Source organism: Crocodylus porosus, unplaced genomic scaffold, assembly GCF_001723895.1.
Source record: "Crocodylus porosus isolate Cpor-Errol unplaced genomic scaffold, CroPor_comp1, whole genome shotgun sequence".
Lineage (NCBI taxonomy): Eukaryota > Metazoa > Chordata > Crocodylia > Crocodylidae > Crocodylus > Crocodylus porosus.
The window spans coordinates 44,312,817-44,330,390 of NW_017728886.1; the positions used below are offsets into that span (position 1 = coordinate 44,312,817).

Consider the following 17,574-nt stretch of genomic DNA (forward strand, 5'->3'; position numbering starts at 1 on the left):
CTCTGATCTCAACTAGTGGAGGCCAACCTTTTTTGCCACAAATTAGTCCCACATCTTCCCCGAGTAACACTCCAGTCTCCTGCCCCTGCCCAATTTGCTGCTCTGCTTTCTGCTCCCTGTCTTGTCTGCTGTTGTGCTGCTTGTCCCCTCGATCTTCCCTATGCCACATACCAAGTTTGGCCTGTTCAGGTTTGACTAGCCACCCCTGATATAAAACATCAATGTAGCTAGTTTGCAATTGTAGCCCAACAGCAAACATGCACATGAGGTGTGGATTATTAATTCACTTCTAAAAGCAGTCATTCCAGTTTATGATTGAGGCATATTGATAGCACAATGTAGAGAATCTGGCACTTTGGCTGACTATTTATTACCTGCCCTGACGATATGAAGGGGACTTGACTCTCCAGAACCATCTGTGTGGTTTTTTTCACAAGTACTAAGTAGAACAAATTTTAAAATCATGACTATGAAAGACATGGGCATGGGCTGATCTAGAATTTTGAAAAAAAGGTGTACAGGTGAGGTATATCACGTAACACACCACATATTTTTCTCCAGTTAAAAATAAACTAGCTTTACTAATATGCTAGGGATGCAGGGCTGTATTATTCAGTGTAAGATTGAAGTATAAATAAATATAACTTCACTGAAATGAGGTAGAAACAATCTGCAGGTCTGTGAAATAGGAGTTTCATTACCAGAAGCAGCTAACAGAAAGCAGAATTGCAGAACAAATGATAGCTTGGTTGGTGGAATAGCAAGGCCATTAAAAAGAAGAGGGGACCTGTAGCAAGCTGGCTGGCAAAGGCTTTCAGGAGATTGCTCACTCCAGGCTGGAAGAGTCTGCAGGCTAGCAGGGACTACAGCCAGCTGCCAGCAGTCAAACCTAATTACAGGTCTATCCAGAGGACTGGGCCTGCTGAGGTACATAAATTGGCTGGCCACAGTTAGTTAAAGGTTCCTAAAGGGAAGAGAGCTAGAAGAGGGGAAAATAGAAGAGACACTGAGAGCAGCGGCAGCAGCAGCACTAGCACTAGCACTAGCACTAGCACTAGCACTAGCACTAGCACTGAGCCTGGCTACTTCTTGAGGTTTAGAGAGAAACCCAAGGCTGGAAGCAGCTATACTAGTACAGAAGCAGATGGAGAAGGAAGACTGTAGTGTGGAGGGAGTAGCAGTAAGCTTGAGGTGCCTTCTCAGGGCTAAAGACTTGAGATAGTGAGTATACTCTGTATGGATTACCTTAAGGTTGTGTTACTGAGTACTGATTTATGTATGTGGTATTTCCTGAGAGGCCAGTGAGCCTAGAAACAAAGGACTGTATTGTGTTAGAAGACAGTTGAATGAAGCAATAACTCTAGACCTGATACAGGGTCATTAACACCTGTGGAATTAAACATTTAGAAGGGATCAGGTAGATAATGAGCCATGAAGTCAAGTCATTCCTTCATCACTGTCCTATTCAAAATTTTGCTGCCACTGCCAGGCTGTTTGGTTTAAACTTTTTGGGTGGAGCAGGAATCAAAGGGGGATGCAAATTCAACAGTGTATCCCCCACCCCACCCTGGCTGTCCCCAACACACCTAGCTAATTTGAGAATGACACCAAGTTGGGTGGAGTTACAGACACTCCGGAGAGTACAGATAAGATCCAGAATGACCTGGATAGATTCGAGAAATGGTGTGCGGTCAATCAGATGAAGTTCAACAAGGGCAAGTGCAAAGTCCTGCACTCGGGATGCAGACAACATAGACAAGAGAATGACTGTGGAATTACAATTATTGTGTCTATGGTACTACAGAGAAGAACCTGATGGCAACATGGATCATAAGCTGAATATGAGCTCACAGCATGCTTTTTTTGCAAAAAAAAGCCAAGAGAATACTGAGTTATATTAACAAGAGTGTCATTTGCAAATCAAGGAAAGGGATTCTTCTACTCTGGCTCTGGTACTGTGTCATACAGTGGAGTACTATGTTTACTTCTGGGCCCTATGCCTCAAGAAAGATGTGGACAGATTAGAAAGTCTAGTGGAGGGCAACAAAATAACTGGAGGCCAAGGAAACATGAGCAAAGTCTGAAAGAAATAGGATTATTTAGTCTGGAGGATAATTTGGGTAAGATGTGACAACAGTCATCAAATTGTTGCGACCAGCTCTTGGTGGGAAATGCATGGGTGCAAGCCCATTGCACCCCTAGGAGTAAAGACCCCTGATGTACCCCTCTGGTGGGCCCCTACCTGAAAGAACTGGCTGAGCTCATAGCAGGGTCTCTGGCAAAGCTGTTTGAAGAGTCATGGAACTCAGCAGAGCTCCTGAATGACTGGAAAAGGGCTAATGTTGTATCTATCTTTTAAAAAGGAAAGAGGGACAACCCAGCAAACTACAGACTGGCCAGTCTAACCTCGGTCCTGGGAAAAATCTTTGGGGAAAAAAAAAAAATGTTAAAGGAGGCCATCAACCACAAATTTGTAATTGGTGGGACATCAAGAAGCAATCAGTATGGCTTTGTCAAAGGTAGGTTATGCCTAAGAAACCAGATGTCCTTTTATGACCAGGTTACTAACCAGCTGGATGAGGGACATGGGGTTGACATCATTTACCTAGACTTCAGCAAGGCCTTGTTTCCCATAAAATCCTTTCAACTAAGCTGGAGGGTACTGGCCTAGGCCAGTCTACAGTAAGGTGGGTTGGCAATTGGCTCAGTGGCTGATCCTAGAGAGTTGTAATCAATGGAGGGCTGTCTCCAGTGGTGTTCCCCAGGGATCAGTGCTTGGGCCCATGCTCTTCAACATCTTTATCAGTGACTTGGGTGAGGGGGTGGAAAGAACAATGATTAAGCTTGCAGAAGACACCAAGCTGTGTGGAAATGCAGGCACATCTCAGGATAGGGTAAGGATCCACGATGACCTTGACAGACTGGTTCTATGGACTGAATGCAATCAGTTAAGGTTCAATAGGGATAAGTGCCAGGTCCTTCATCTGGGTAGGAAAAACCTTCACCACAACTATATAATGGGTAGTGGTCTACCGGTTGGCACTGCATCTGAAAGGGACCTGGGGGTGACAATTAACCAGAAGAATTATATGAGCCAACAGTGCAATGAAGTCTCCAGCAGGGTGAGTAGATAAGCCGATGTGTTGCGAACAAATCCAGAGAGGTGCTCCTTCCCCTCTATTTGGCACTGAGGCTGCAGCTAAAGTACTGTGTCCAGTTCTGGGCACCACACTTCAGGAAGGATGTGGAGGCTCAAAAGGGTACAGAGAAGGGCCACTCATATGATTAGGGCCCTGAAGGATAGTTCTCAGAGTCTTTCCTCATAGGGCCTGGGTTTGTTCAGTCTGAGCAAGAGAAGACTGAGAGGTGACTTGATAGCCACCTACAAGTATGTCAGGGGTGAACATCAAGATGTAGGGGAGCTACTCTTCAGAAAGTCACCCTCAGGGAGGATAAGAACCAACAGGCACAAACTGATTGATGAAAAAATTTAGGTTGGAATTTAGGTTGATGCAGTCACCATCCTTGAAGGTGTTCAAAAGGAGGCTGAACAAGAAACTTGTTGAGTTCATTTGAGCCCAATAATCTCCTGCCCATGGCAGGGGACTGGACTTGAGGTTACCTTACAGGTCTCTTTCGGTCCTTCCCTATTATGAATGGTAGAAGGGCAATTCTAAAGAGGATGCAGATAGACTATCATCCATGGTTATAAGGGACAGAACTAGAAGCCATGGCCTTCAATTGCAGCAAAGGAAACTTATGTTGGAGTTAGGAAGAACTTGGTCATTAGGAGAATGGTTAAGGATTAGAACAGGATACCTGGAGAGGATTTGGAATCTCTATCCATGGCAACTATCAAGAGCAGGTTAGATTGACAATTGAATTCAATAGATTATTTGGGAAGGATTCTTCTTTGAGCAGGGGGCCGGACTGGATGACCTTATGAGGTCCCTTTCAGCTCTAGTTTCCTATGATCCTATTAATACAAGTATTAGAGAAATTGGGATAGATTGAGGGTATAGCTCCTTCAGCACCACTCTGAGTTTATAGACTCAGACCCAGAATAGGTATGTAAATCTCCATACATGTTTATGTAATGTTATCAAAGTACAAGTTTTATCCAAGAAACAGCCTTTCTGCGAAAACTCAGAAACACAGACCACCTTCCCAGCAATACTCTCCTAGCCAACATGGATGTCACCAGCTTATGTTTCAACATGTCACACCAAGATAGCATCCAAGCCTGCCTCATATATCTATAAGAGAAAGATTGCAACTCAGGGTACAGACCTCAAGATATTACTGAACTTATATACTTCAACTTACTAAATGGATACTTTGCGTTGGTCTTTCACAAGTCCCATGGGACGCCCCTGCCCATTATGGGACAAGTGGTTCCTTGCCCTCCATCAATGCTGACCTCATGAAGGAACACCTTGAGAGGCTGGACACCTTCCAGTCAGCCGGCCCTGACAATTTGCACCCCAGAATACTCAAGGAGCTGGCCTGCATCATAGCTCAGCCCCTGGCATGGATATTCAAGAGCTCCTGGTGCTCTGGTGAAGTGCCTGATGATTGGAAGAAGGCCAGTGTGGTGCCTATCTTCAAGAAAGGGAGGAAAGTGGATCCAGGAAGCTACAGGCCCATCAGCCTGACCTCTATCCTGGGGAAGGTCTTAGAAAAGATTATCAAAGAGACTATTCTTAATGGACTGGTCTATGGCAACACCCTGAGGGATAACCAGCATGGGTTTGTTGCAGGTAGGTCTTGTTTGACCAAATCTCATTTCCTTTTATGACTAGGTGACCTATCACCTGGACAAGGGGAAAGAGATTGATGACTTTAAAGAAGACTTTGATCTGGTATCCAATGATCACCTATTGGCAAAACTGGCCAACTGCAGCCTTGGGTCCACCATGATCTGCTGGCTGGGAAATTGACTCTGTGGTTGGACCCAGAGGGTGGTGGCTGATGGAAGTGAATCGCTATGGTGCCCTGTGACCATTGGGGTCCTCCAAGGCTCTGTCCTTGGACCTATATTGTTCAACCTCTTCATTAACGTGGACATTGGAGTCAGAAGCAGACTGGCCAAGTTCACCAATGATACCAAACTTTGGAGTAAAGCCTCCACACCTGAGGACAGGGGGGTAATCCAGGCTGACTTTGACAGGCTCAGAAAGTGGGCAGATGAGAACCTGATGGTGTTTAACACCGAAAAATGCAAAGGTGGAGAACCTCGGAGGAAAAACCTGCAGCATGTTTATAGGCTTGGCAGTGCTATGCTGACTAGCACTACGAATAAGAGGGACTTGGGGTCAGGACTGACCACAAGATGAACATAAGCCTTCAATGTGATGCTGTGGCTAGTAAAGCAAGCAAAATGCTGGCTTGCCTCCATAGATACTTTTGCAAATCCCAGGACGTCATTCTCCCCTTGTACTCGGCCTTGGTGAGGCCGCAGCTGGAGTACCGCTTCCAGTTTTGGGCTCCACAATTCAAAAATGTGGAGAACCTTGAGACGGTCCACAGGAGAGCCACGCGCATGATCAGAGGTCAGCAAAACAGACCTTATGACAAGGGGCTGAGAGCTATGAGACTCTTCAGCCTGTAAAAGCGCAGGCTCAGGGGCAATCTGATGGCCACCTATAAGTTTATAAGGGGTGTTCACCAGAATCTGGGGGAATGTTTGTTCACCAGAGCACCCCAAGGGATGACAAGGTTGAATGTTTATAAACTCCTGCAAGACTGTTTCAGGCTGGACATAAGGAAGAACTTCTTTACTGTCTGAGCCCCCAAGGTCTAGAGTAGCCTGCTGCCGGAGGTGGTTCAAGCACCTACTTTGAATGCTTTCAGGAAAAACCTGGATTTTTTTCTTGCTGGGATCCTATGAACCCAGCTGACTTCCTGCCCCTGGGGCAGGGGGCTGGACTTGATGATCTTCCAAGGTCCCTTCCAGCCTTAATGTCTATGAAAATATGAAATTCTCACATACAGCAACTTCAGTTTCCACAACCAACACTTCCTCCAGACCATGGGCACAGCTGTGGGCACCAAGATGGCCCCACAATATGCCAGTCTTTTTATGGCCCACCTGAAGAAAAATTCCTCAAAAACAGTACCATCAAATCCCTGATATACTAGAGATATATTGATGACATCTTCATCATCTGGACCAAAAACCTGCAGTCTCTGATTTCCATCACAAATTCTACAATCATCATCCTCCATCAGAGTTACTTCAACACCAACATTTCTTTTTAGGCACCATGATCAATATCCAAAATAGTAAAATACAGGCCGCTATATATAATAAAGCCAAGGACCAACACAGAACCAGCAATCGCCCTAACCATACCAAAAAAGCTGTAATTTACAGCCAAGTTCTTCAATACCAAACTTGCACTGAGGAGAATACTCATAATCATCACCTCACAAATCTTAAAAGGGCTTACACCCAACAAGGACACTCCTCCAAAGAGAGATATCGCACTATTGAAAGAGCCATCCGGATACCACATGAATAGCTGCTGAAATACAAAAAGAAAATCCCCATGAATCACACACCATTAGTTATAGTTTCCCTGGAAACTATATGGAAAATCCTCAAACACTTGAAACCCATACTAGAAGATCCAATTCTTAAAAGAGATCTTTCCAGAGCCACCCATCCTAGCCTTTAAAGCAGCACTGAACCTTGCTAACCTCATCACCAGAAGCAAGCTTCTTGTGACCAAAACCACACCAAATAAATCTAAACCATGCTAAAACAAGAAATGTAAAACCTGCCAACACATCTCCACCACTCCTACAATAGTTACACCCCACAACAGAACCATCGCCATTCCTGGATCTTACATGTGCTCATCCAGAAATGCAATACGTCTCATCCACAGCACCAAATGCCCTGATGGAAAATACATAGGTGAAACCAAACAACTACTGTGTACCAGAATGAACGCACACCAAAAATCCATCAAAGACAAAAATATCCTATTGCCTGTGGGTGCACACTTCTTACAAGACAACCACTTCCTTTTTGATCTCTCAGTTCTAATCCTAAAAGGGAACTTACAAAACACCTTTTGTAGACAAGCTTACGAAATTCACTTCATAAAATCTACTGGATACAAAAAATCATGGGCTCAATATAGACACTAGATTTATGACACATTACAACCTGCCTGACATCTGACACACCAGGTAACCTGCCTTTAGCTGACCTCTTGCATTCCTTCACACTTTTTCCTCCCTTCCCCTCCTATCTCTACCCTTTTGTTTGTGTTTATAAACTTCTTGTTTACTCCAGCTTCTTTTCTACCTTTGGAGAACTCATAACAGCAGCAGAGTCTCCCAATGCCTGAAGGGTGTTTACGCATGAAAGCTTGTCAAGAGCTTGTCAAGAACTTTTCCAACTATTTAGCTGCTCTAATTAAAACATATCGTGTCTACCCCAAGAACCTTTCTAGTACGTCTTACCAGGCACTATTTTCTATTTTACCATAAGGTGTGCTGAACTGTTATACTAAATAGAATGGATTATATACAGTTTTAGAAAATGTAGATCTAACTTCTAGTAAGGAGAAGAGATTACTATTTTACAGTTATTTTGCTTTTGTGTTAAAGCAGCACTAAAATCTTTCAGTTGGGAGTGAAGGCCCTTGCCTGCTGTTGCTGTTCAGATACATTGACAAATCAGTTCCATACACTGACAGTCTCAAATTAGAAGAGTTAACTGTGTAACAGCAAACCAGATATTTAGTTTATAACTATCTTATCCTTTCCTGCTACATCAATTTCCCATCTCGGCATCATCCCTCTGCTGCACTGTAGTAGAATTCTGAGACCTTGCTGTTCAACCAATCTGCAAAAGAGATGTTGTTGATGGTCAGCTTGGGAAGAGTCTAAGAGCAACTTTACTTTTTTTTTTTTTTTTTTTTCCTCTACAAATATGCAACAGTCCAAAGACGGAGCTTGCCAGGTATTGTGGAGGCTACCTTCTCTTCCAGAAACTTCAGTACAGGCAGTCCTCGGACTTACGACACAATTAGTTCCTGAAAACCACGTCTTAAGTCGAAACGTTGTAACTTGGAACCAATTTTTTCATAAGAAACAATGTTATAAATGTGGGATTAGTTCCTGAACCAAGGCCCAATACCCTATTTTCACCAGAAATACCCCAGGATTTTGTACTTGATCAATTATAGATGAGTAATAGAATGTATTTATATTGTAAATAGCAATCGTATTGATTTGGAAGGACTTCTTTGAGGTGACTTTGGACTTTTTGAAAGGCTCTTGGTTGGACTTTTTGAAGGGTTCTTGGCTGGAGCCTTCTCGGGCGTCTTGGCTGCAGGTTTTACTAGAGGCTTGTCTTCGTTCTTAAAGAAAGCGTCCAAGAAAGTTTGGACAGATGTTCTCCAGGAAGATGAGTGACATACAAGTGTTGTAAAGTTGAAACTGGCATTGTAAAATTGAAATAGGATGTCAATTTATAAAAGTTGTAAGTGCGAAATGGTGTAACTTGAAACGTTGTAAGTCGAGGACTGCCTGTACTTAGATTGCAGGGGGCAACTGTTTACCAAAAACTTATTTTAGCAGAGAGCTAAGTATTGTTGCTACTTGCAACAGTTTTCCAACAATCCCTGATAACAAAACAAACATACAACCATCCCTTTTAGCATCTTGTGAAAGCCTAAGCACTTCTTATACATGAAGAAGTCTATGTGTAACGGTGCCGTATATTAACACCTGCAATAACAATAATAATTGTGTTAGAAGTGATATTCTATATTCTTTAAAGCTTACTTTGATTTTTTTTTCATTCCTCCTTTTGATCTTTTGCTTAATATGTTGCCTTTTGAATAGCTGGGAGGCATTCTGTAACATCCTCTGTTATTTGCAGAGCCCAGGTGAGGTCTTACATGGAAAGCCTCTTAAAAGCAGGCTTGCCATTTTCATTAGCCCTTAGTTATGTCTGCTTTGAAATTCATTTTTTTTTTATCTTCCAGCTGCACACACTTCCAATAAGGTTTTCATTTCCTCTGTTACTGCCCTTTGCAAGGCAGGAATTACTGTTGCCTAAGGCTACAATGTGCTCGCAGTTCTTTGTCTCTGATTTTTGCATCACAAATTGTTATTGGCTGTAATCATCTCATGTCATTCTTCATTAATAACTGGGATTTACAGAACTTAAATAGACTTTAAACAGGATGCCAACATAATTTTTTCACTGGTTTTGTATGTATATGAAATATTAAAATTTTGGTCCTATTAACCTGGGCAAAGTTTGTTTGTTTGTTTGTTTTTAACATTGCAAGCTTGTGGTTTGATTAAAAAAACAAAAACAAAAACAAACAAACAAAAAGTAGGAGGGGGTGGGGGAAGAAAGGCAGACACCAGTTTCTTACAATTTTGGTAAAGTTCTTTTATTTCATGTTATCTTTATACAGCCTTTTGCCCAAGTCTGTCCCTTAATTACATATTTCTCTGCAAGTGAATTGAGAGATGTGGGAACATTAGATCTGCTTAATCGCTGGATTTTCCTTCTGCCTTGCCCTTTGACTGCTCTGCTAAGAATACAATTAAATGACTTAAACCTAGCACTACATCTGTTTTGAACTCACTAGACAAAAATTCAGACTCAAACTTTTCAAAGCAACCGGAACTCCGCCCCCTTACATAAATATCTTATTATTCATTTAGGTATACCGTAATCTAGCAGCAGAATGTAACTACCACATTTACTCAAATATAAGATGATCCTGAATATATGATGACCCCACCAGTAATTAGATTCTATATATGGAAAACTTACACATTTGTAATAATTTTCCAGGTATAGAATCTAGTTATTGCAGGCGTGCCTTGAATTTGTCCCCCACCCACAGCTCTAGCAGAAAAAATAAATCTGTGGGCCATCAGGGAGCGCCCTTGCCCTCTGCCCCTTGCTATTTTTTAGAAAAAAATTGTTTCAAGGGCCAAAACAGTTCCAGATTCAGTTGGGCAAAGTTCCAAAATTTGACTTAACAGAACTCAGTCATCAAGTCTCAGTGCCTCTGCCACTGGTCAAGTATCCTCTCTCTCAGACCTATCAGTCTGGGGCTTCAAATACTCCCCAAATTCATGCAAGCCCCAGGCCTGGAGGCCTTGGGGTTCAGGTGTCCCCAGTTTCGCTTGATCTTAGCCAAAAGGCCAAGAAGATGGGTCTGAGAGGGAGGATACTTGCCTAGTGGCAGAGTACACACACATCTCTACCAACCTGTCTTGTGGCAGGTGTGGTTCACTTGACAGTCCAAAAATACACCTTTATAGTTACACTATTCTCATTCCCTTTACAAACCACACCTGAGTGCCCACTTGCCTGTCACCATCACCTTGAACTGTCACTGCAATGCAGGAAGAACTAAAGAACTGAGAGAACTGCAAAGAACAACTAGAGAACTGAGAGATGCAGGAGCTGCTGAAGGAAGGCTACCTGAACAAACAAAGACAGGTATAAGAGGAACTGGAAGAGACCAAACAGGAGCTGGAAAGATGGTTTTACAGAAAGATGAAAGAGAAAATGTGTTTAGCAAAAGCACCATGGGTGGAAGAAAACAATGAATGGTCCTGGTACTTTTTGGCCAGTGTGAAGAAGGTGAAGAGAGAGCTAAGAGGAGTACAGATAGAAGGTGGGGACCAAGTGGCAAAGCAGGAGGCGGCGCTGGAAGCAATGAGGAGATTCTATGAAGAACCATACCAGAAGAAAGAAAATGAAGAATTTTTCTGGAAGAGACTAAAGAAAAAAGTAGAGGAAGAGGAGATATAGAAGATGGGAGGGAAAAAAAAGATACTTTTAAAGGAAGTTTAAAAGAATAAAAACTCATAAAAGAGGAAAATCTCCATGAAAAAATTCTGTGTGAAGTCCATCTTATGAGAAATTCAGGCTATGGGTGGGGACAGATATAGTAGAGGTTTTTTAAAGAAATAGGGGAAAAAAGGAGAGGTGGGAAAGGACTTTACAAGCAGAATAGTAATTTTATTATTTATTATTATTCCACAATATAGCAAATTTGGATTTGAAAATAGCATATCATAGAGTGGATCATGATTTTATATTTGAAATGCTAAGGGAAATGGATATCCCATAGAAATTAATAGGATGGATAAGACCGGTATCTAGAGAGGCAGAAAGCCAAGTGCGAACAAATGGATATCTGAGCAGAGCCTTTATAATTCAAACAGGATAAGACAAGGGTGCCCATTGTCACCAATATTGTTTGCATGTGCAATGGAGCCACTGGCACAAAGAATACAGAAGGATAAAACCAGAAGTGGGGTAATGATACTGGGGAGAGGCAAAGTGTGCACTCTGTAGTGGTTATAGACAAATTATCAATTAAAAGGGTATTAAAACATATAATGGAGTATGGTGAAGCAAATGGAGCTAAATTAAAGAAAATGAAAAGCACTATATTGGGAGTGGGGAACTGAAGGGACCTAGGGAAGCTCAGATTACAAGTAGTGGAGAAAGGGATCAAAGTTTTAGGGACCCCAATCAAGGCAAAAGAGAGAGGAAATAAAACATGGGAAAAAGGGAGGTAGTGACTAGTGTGACAGGGGGCCATCATCAGGGCCAGTCACAATGTTGTCCCATCCACCTGCCTAGGGAAGTTCACCCTGATTCACCTGCCATGACTTGAAGCATCATAATTAGATGGAAAAATGTGGGAGGTTGCTCATTTAATGCCCTGATGCCAAGGGCATAATACATGGCTCCAACCTTTACTGTGTCCCATGCCTCACAGATGGTACCTAGAAATTACTTCCATTGTTACTTCTCCGGCCCCATTGCTGGGCAGCACTCAGCTTCTGGCCCAGACTTGGCCTCAGCTGTCTGTAGACATGCCTTGGCCACATGCCCTCACTGGGGCCACTACTCATGCCCCCTCACTGGGGCCTCTAGTTCCAGACACTCTGGGCTCCTTGCCTCGCATTAGGCTTCTAGCCCCTCACACTCAGCCCCCTCACTGGGGTAATTACTCCGCCCCCTCACTGGGGCTTCTGGGCTTTATGCCCCTTGGACCTCAGGTGTCTGTCAGCTTTCCTGGACCCTACTCTTGGCTTACAGTCCACTCAGGCCTCAGGTGTCTGCTGACATACCTGGACCTTACTCTCAGCCTCTTGCTTGGCCTTATTCTCTCAATCTTTGGGCCTTGGGCCCTCCTGGCCCCCATGTTGTTGTCCAAGCCTGGTGCTTTTCTGTCAGGGTGTACTTCCTTACCTTTCACCTCCACAGGGTCACCCACAAGGCAGTGGGAGCTGAAACTTTCTGGTGCCCCATACTCATCTTTCGGTAGGGAGGCACTGATGTGGCATTTTCTAGGGACTACTCAATCACAGGCACCCCATCATACCATCCTACCCCAGCAAGGTATAGTTTTAAGTCATTCCCCAGGACCAACTGAAGGCTTACCTGCCCTGGTCCTTTCTCCCCTCATGGGGCTCCTGGATGTTCTCCATAGCTACCCACTCCTGGGCATTCTGTAGCCTCCATCTCATAGCTTGCTCTTAGTCATTAGCCCCATCTCTGTTGGACCCCTTTATAGGATTCCTCCCATCAGGAGGCTGGGCTTCATCCCCAGTCATTTCAGCATGTTGGTTGGCTGACTGATTATCTTCTTTGGCAGTGATGTCCCCCGCATCGAAGGGGCCGTCAGCCTCTTTTAGGCTCTGGCCCTGCCTCCAGGCCAGTCCAGGTTCCAGTAGGTCCAGGTTCTCCACAGCCCTGGCCTGCCCCTCATGGTGGGTTTAGTTTCCCTTTGGTCTTTTGGCCCTGGCCCCCTTGCTTTGACCACTCAAGAACCTACCCTGACCTCCAGAATGTTTCTGGCAGCAGCAGATCTCCAGCTGGGTGATCTCATTCCAGCAGCATCCCTTCAATGACTGCTGGCTCTGTTCTTCAGAGCCTGCTTTTATTCTGAGGCTGCTCAGCCCTGCTTCAATCAGGTGGCTTCCTGGCTGTCATTTGACCATCTGATTAGCTGCAGGCTGCCTCACAGCCTGCTCAAGCCCTTAAAGTGGCAAACACTCAAAGGTGCACTGCCACAACTAGAGTTATGGTTGGAGATAGGAAGGACCCTGTCCTTTGCTGGAAAAGTAGCAGCAGTTAAGGTGATACTACTGCCAATCACTTTGTACACCAAAATTGTTCCCACCATAATGGAAGCAGTTAGTGAAAAGCCAAAGGGGAATATGTGTGTTCTTTTGGAAAGCAAAAAGAGAAAGGCTAGCTGGAATGGAACTGTATAAAGCAAGAGAGATGGGGGGTGGGGATGGGGGAGGCCAGACATAGAGTTGTTCATTTCCACAAACTATGTAAGTGCAATATGTAAAGCAGCAAAAGGGGGAATGGAAAGCAGCATGCTTTAGCTGATTTTTGGCAGATATGATCTTGAGAAGATAGTGAATGTATGGGGGTTCTTGGAACAAGCTACGAGTGTGGCAACCTCTTGTTCATTACAAAAGAATGGAAAGTTGTAAGGCTATACAAAATAGGAGGGGTGGGGCTGGAGGGCCTGAAAGATCACAGGGGACTGGCAGATTGTAAGAGATGGCATTGATGGGGAATCTTACAGAAGGACAAGTGAAAATGGTGTGAAGGGAAGTGGCTGATGAATGACAGAAAGGGGAGTGGCTGATCATACGAAATATCTTGCCAGTGAAGGGACTTGTATTTTGGGAGTGTATATATGCAAAGGTGTGTAGGAAAGGGTATGTCATTTTTTGAGTGTCACAAAAATAAGCCAGTCCTTAACACAAGAAATGGTACTGTATGGACTCAAACTAAGGGGGCTGAGGAAACTAAAGTAAGAATTCCCGTTCACTGCAGGACAAGTTGTGCATCTCTCCTGGGGGATCTGTACGCAGGACAACAGGGGAGTGGCAGAAGGTACCCACCAGACACAGGGCTGCTTGGGCTAGCATGGTGGAGGCTCCCCAGGTTCTACTCAGAAACAGATACAAGGTCCTGGCAGCCTTGGAGGAGAAGGACGAAGAGGAAGTTTCCGGGGGAGATGGTGCCACTCCACACACGACATACGGTACAGAGAGGGAGCACTAAGAGGGAGAAATGCCAAGTTCTCATCTTCGGAGGTTCCATCCTGAGGTGAACAGAGGATCCCTTCTGCTGACCCAACCCCATGGCACAGGAGGTCTGCTACCTGCCTGGGGCTCGGGTTCAGGATGTCACAGAGAGGATCCCGGCTTTCATTCAACCCTTGGACCAGTACCCCATGGTCCTAATCCATGTGGGAACAAATGACGCGGCCAGGGGCAACCCAGACTGCATCATGAAGGACTACAAGGCCTTGGAGGCCAAGCTTAAGGACATGGGGGCATAGGTGGTGTTCTCCTCTATTCTCCCGGTAAGTAGATGTGGACAGTATCATGAGGCCTGCATCAATGAGATCAACCGGAGGCTTCGGAGTTGGTGCCACCAGGCAAGCCTCAGGTTCACGGACAATGACCCACATTTTCATGCAGGGGGCATGCTTGGGTGGGATGGGCTTCACCTCTCCCCTAAAGGTAAGCTTGTCATCTCTTTCAGATTGGCTGATCTCATACAGCGTGCTTTAAACTAGCTTCGCCGGGGGATGGGGCCACAGGAGGACATGAGGACACCTCCCAGGCAAAACAAGTGACGAGCACAAGAACTACCCAGGTTAAGTGACAAGGGTCCAGATAGTCCTAGGAATTGCAGGGGGGGGAGATGGGGGGTGCGAGGCATGCACCGACAGGAGGCCTTAAAAGCCTTTACACTAATGCTCAAAGTATGGGGAATAAGCAGGAGGAACTCTCCCTCTGGATAGCTAGTACAAACCCAGACATGGTAGGGCTCACAGAAACCTGGTGTGATTCAACCTATGACTGGGTGGTAAACATTAGGGGCTACAAACTATACAGGCAGGACAGAATGGGGAGGAAAGGCAGGGGTGTGACACTCTACCTCAAAGAGCAATACACATCTTCAACTAATAGGATGGGGTCAGAGGAGGGGCAGGCTGAAGTGCTCTGGGTCAGAATACAAGGGGGTCTTGGGGAAAGGGACTTAACGGTGGGTATCTACTATAGACCACCCAACCAGGGGGAAGAGCTGGACTGGAAATTCTCAGGTCAGCTCGTGGAGGCAGTTGAGTCAAGGGACGTAGTCATCATGGGTGATCTAAACTACCCAGACATTTGCTGGGAGGAGCAGTCAGCCAGGTCTGACCACTCATGTAGGTTCCTTGCTGGGATACAAGACCTCCACTTAACCCAGGAGGTGCCGTAGGGGGAACACCCTGCTGGACCTGGTCCTGTCCACAGGCGATGACCTGATGAGGGGGGTCCAGGTCCTTGACCACCTGGGCGATAGCGATCGTTGCCTACTGGAATTCACCATCCAGCGCAGGGTGTCAAGAGCCTGCAGCAAGGCAGTAGCTCTTGACTTTAAGAGGGCTGACTTCAACGAGTTGAGGAGATTGGTAGGAGAGGCATTGCAGTCCTCGAGAGTAGGAGAACTAGGTGTCCAAGTCGAGTGGTCATTCCTTAAGGAGACGATCCTCTGAGCCCAAGGGCTGATGGTCCCAACGCGAGTCAAAGTGAGCAAGAGTGATCAAAAGCCCCCTTGGCTCACCAAAGGCATTCAGGAATGTCTGAAAGCCAAAAAGGAGGTGTACATGCAGTGGAGGGGGCGGGGGCTATCACCAAAGAGGATTATACCTCCATAGCAAGAGTCTGTAGGGAGGCTATTAGGAAGGCTAAGGCGGAGACGGAACTAGGGCTAGCAACAAGGATCAAGGACAACAAAAAGTTCTTTTTTAAATACATAGGGAGTAAAAAGAAGGCACCAGGCAACATGGGGCCCCTGCAGGATACACTTGGCAATCTGGTGGTTGCACCAGATGAAAAAGCAGACCTTTTTAACAAATTCTTTGCCTTCATTTTTCTGAGCAGGGACTGGCACTTCTCCCCCACTGGGATTCAGGATGGACTCAGAAGTGACTCCACCAGGCCTAGGGTAAGGGAGGACTGAGTTAGGGAACTTCTGGAGGGGCTGGATGTATTCAGATCAGGAGGTCCAGACACTCTCCACCCTAGGATGCTGAAGGAATTAGCAGGGGTCATTGCAGGGCCCCTGGCATGGCTTTATGAGCGCTCGTGATGCTCTGGTGAGGTGCCAGAAGACTGGAAGAAGGCCAATGTGGTCTCCATTTTCAAAAAAGGGAGGAGGGAGGATCCAGGCAACTATAGGCCCATTAGTCTTACTTTGGTCCTGGGGAAGGTTTTTGAAAAAATTATCCAGGAGCACATCTGGGAGGGACCAGCAGGGGGGAGGATGCTCAAGGGCAACCAGCATGGGTTCATTAAGGGCAGGTCCTGTCAGACCAATCTGATAGCCTTCTACGATCAGGTCACAAAATCATTGGATGCAGGTGTAGCGGTGTATGTAGTCTTTCTGGACTTCAGGAAGGCCTTTGATACTGTTTCCCACCCCACTCTCATTAAAAGCTAAGTGACTGTGGCATTGATGCCTACACAGTCAGATGGGTTGCAAATTTGCTAGGGGACTGCACCCAGAGAGTGGTGGTGGTGGATGGGACATATTTGACCTGGAGGGAGGTGGGCAGTGGAGTCCCCCAGGGCTTGGTCCTTGGGCCCGTACTGTTCAACTTCTTTATCAGTGACTTGGACGAGGGGGTGAAAAGCACCCTGTTCAAATTCGCTGATGACGCCAAGACTTGGGGCAAGGTGGGCATGCTAGAAGGGAGGGACAGAATACAACTGGACCTGGACAGGTTACAGGGGTGGGCAAATGTGATTAGGATGGGATTCAATACTGACAAGTGCAGGGTACTGCACTTGGGCAGGAAGAACCAGCAGCATACCTACAGGCTGGGGAACTCCCTTCTTGAAAGCACAGTGGCAGAAAGAGATCTTGGAGTCATTATTGATTCCAAAATGAACATGGGCCGCCAATGTGAGGACGCAGTCAGCAAGGCCAACCACACCTTGTCATGTATCCACAGATGCATCATGAGCAGGTACAAGGAGGTGATCCAAGTTGATTGAGAGTAGGTTCAGGCTAGACGTCAGGAGGCACTACTTCACGGTCAGGGCGGCCAGGGTCTGGAACCAGCTTCCAAGGGAAGTGGTGCTGGCTTCTACCTTAGGGGTCTTTAAAAGGAGGCTTGATAACTACCTAGCTGGGCTCATATGAGCTTAATTTAATAGGGGTCATGTGACCCCAGAAGTCATTCCCACCCAAGGCAGGGGATCGGACTTGATGATCTGCTCAGGTCCCCTGGGACCCTACATCTATGAATCTATGAAAGAAGCCTCCAGGTGATTAAGGGGGTGGCTTTTACTGAGAGTTCCTGAAGCTAGGACTTGATGAACTGAAATGCTACATTGATTGGGACAAGAAAGAGATTGGAGAAGGGGAGGCAAAGAAGAAGTGGAGGAATAAAGACTGGACACATTTGTTTCACTGAGCCAAAATAGAGGACTGATGGAGGAGCGGAGAGTTTCATGTGGTTACTGAGATGATAGGGG

General features: G+C 45.5%; 1 long non-coding RNA gene across 1 annotated transcript in view; it reads right to left on the bottom strand.

Moving 5' to 3' along the window:
• Positions 1-10,912: 10,912 nt before the first annotated feature.
• LOC109309020 overlaps positions 10,913-17,574 on the bottom strand; it is a 10,795-nt gene continuing 4,133 nt past the window's right edge. The window contains exons 2-3 of the long non-coding RNA XR_002100766.1: positions 16,514-16,519; positions 10,913-12,165 (exon numbers count right to left, since the gene is read on the bottom strand). This is a non-coding gene — a long non-coding RNA (uncharacterized LOC109309020). The remainder of the gene's footprint in view (positions 12,166-16,513; positions 16,520-17,574) is intronic.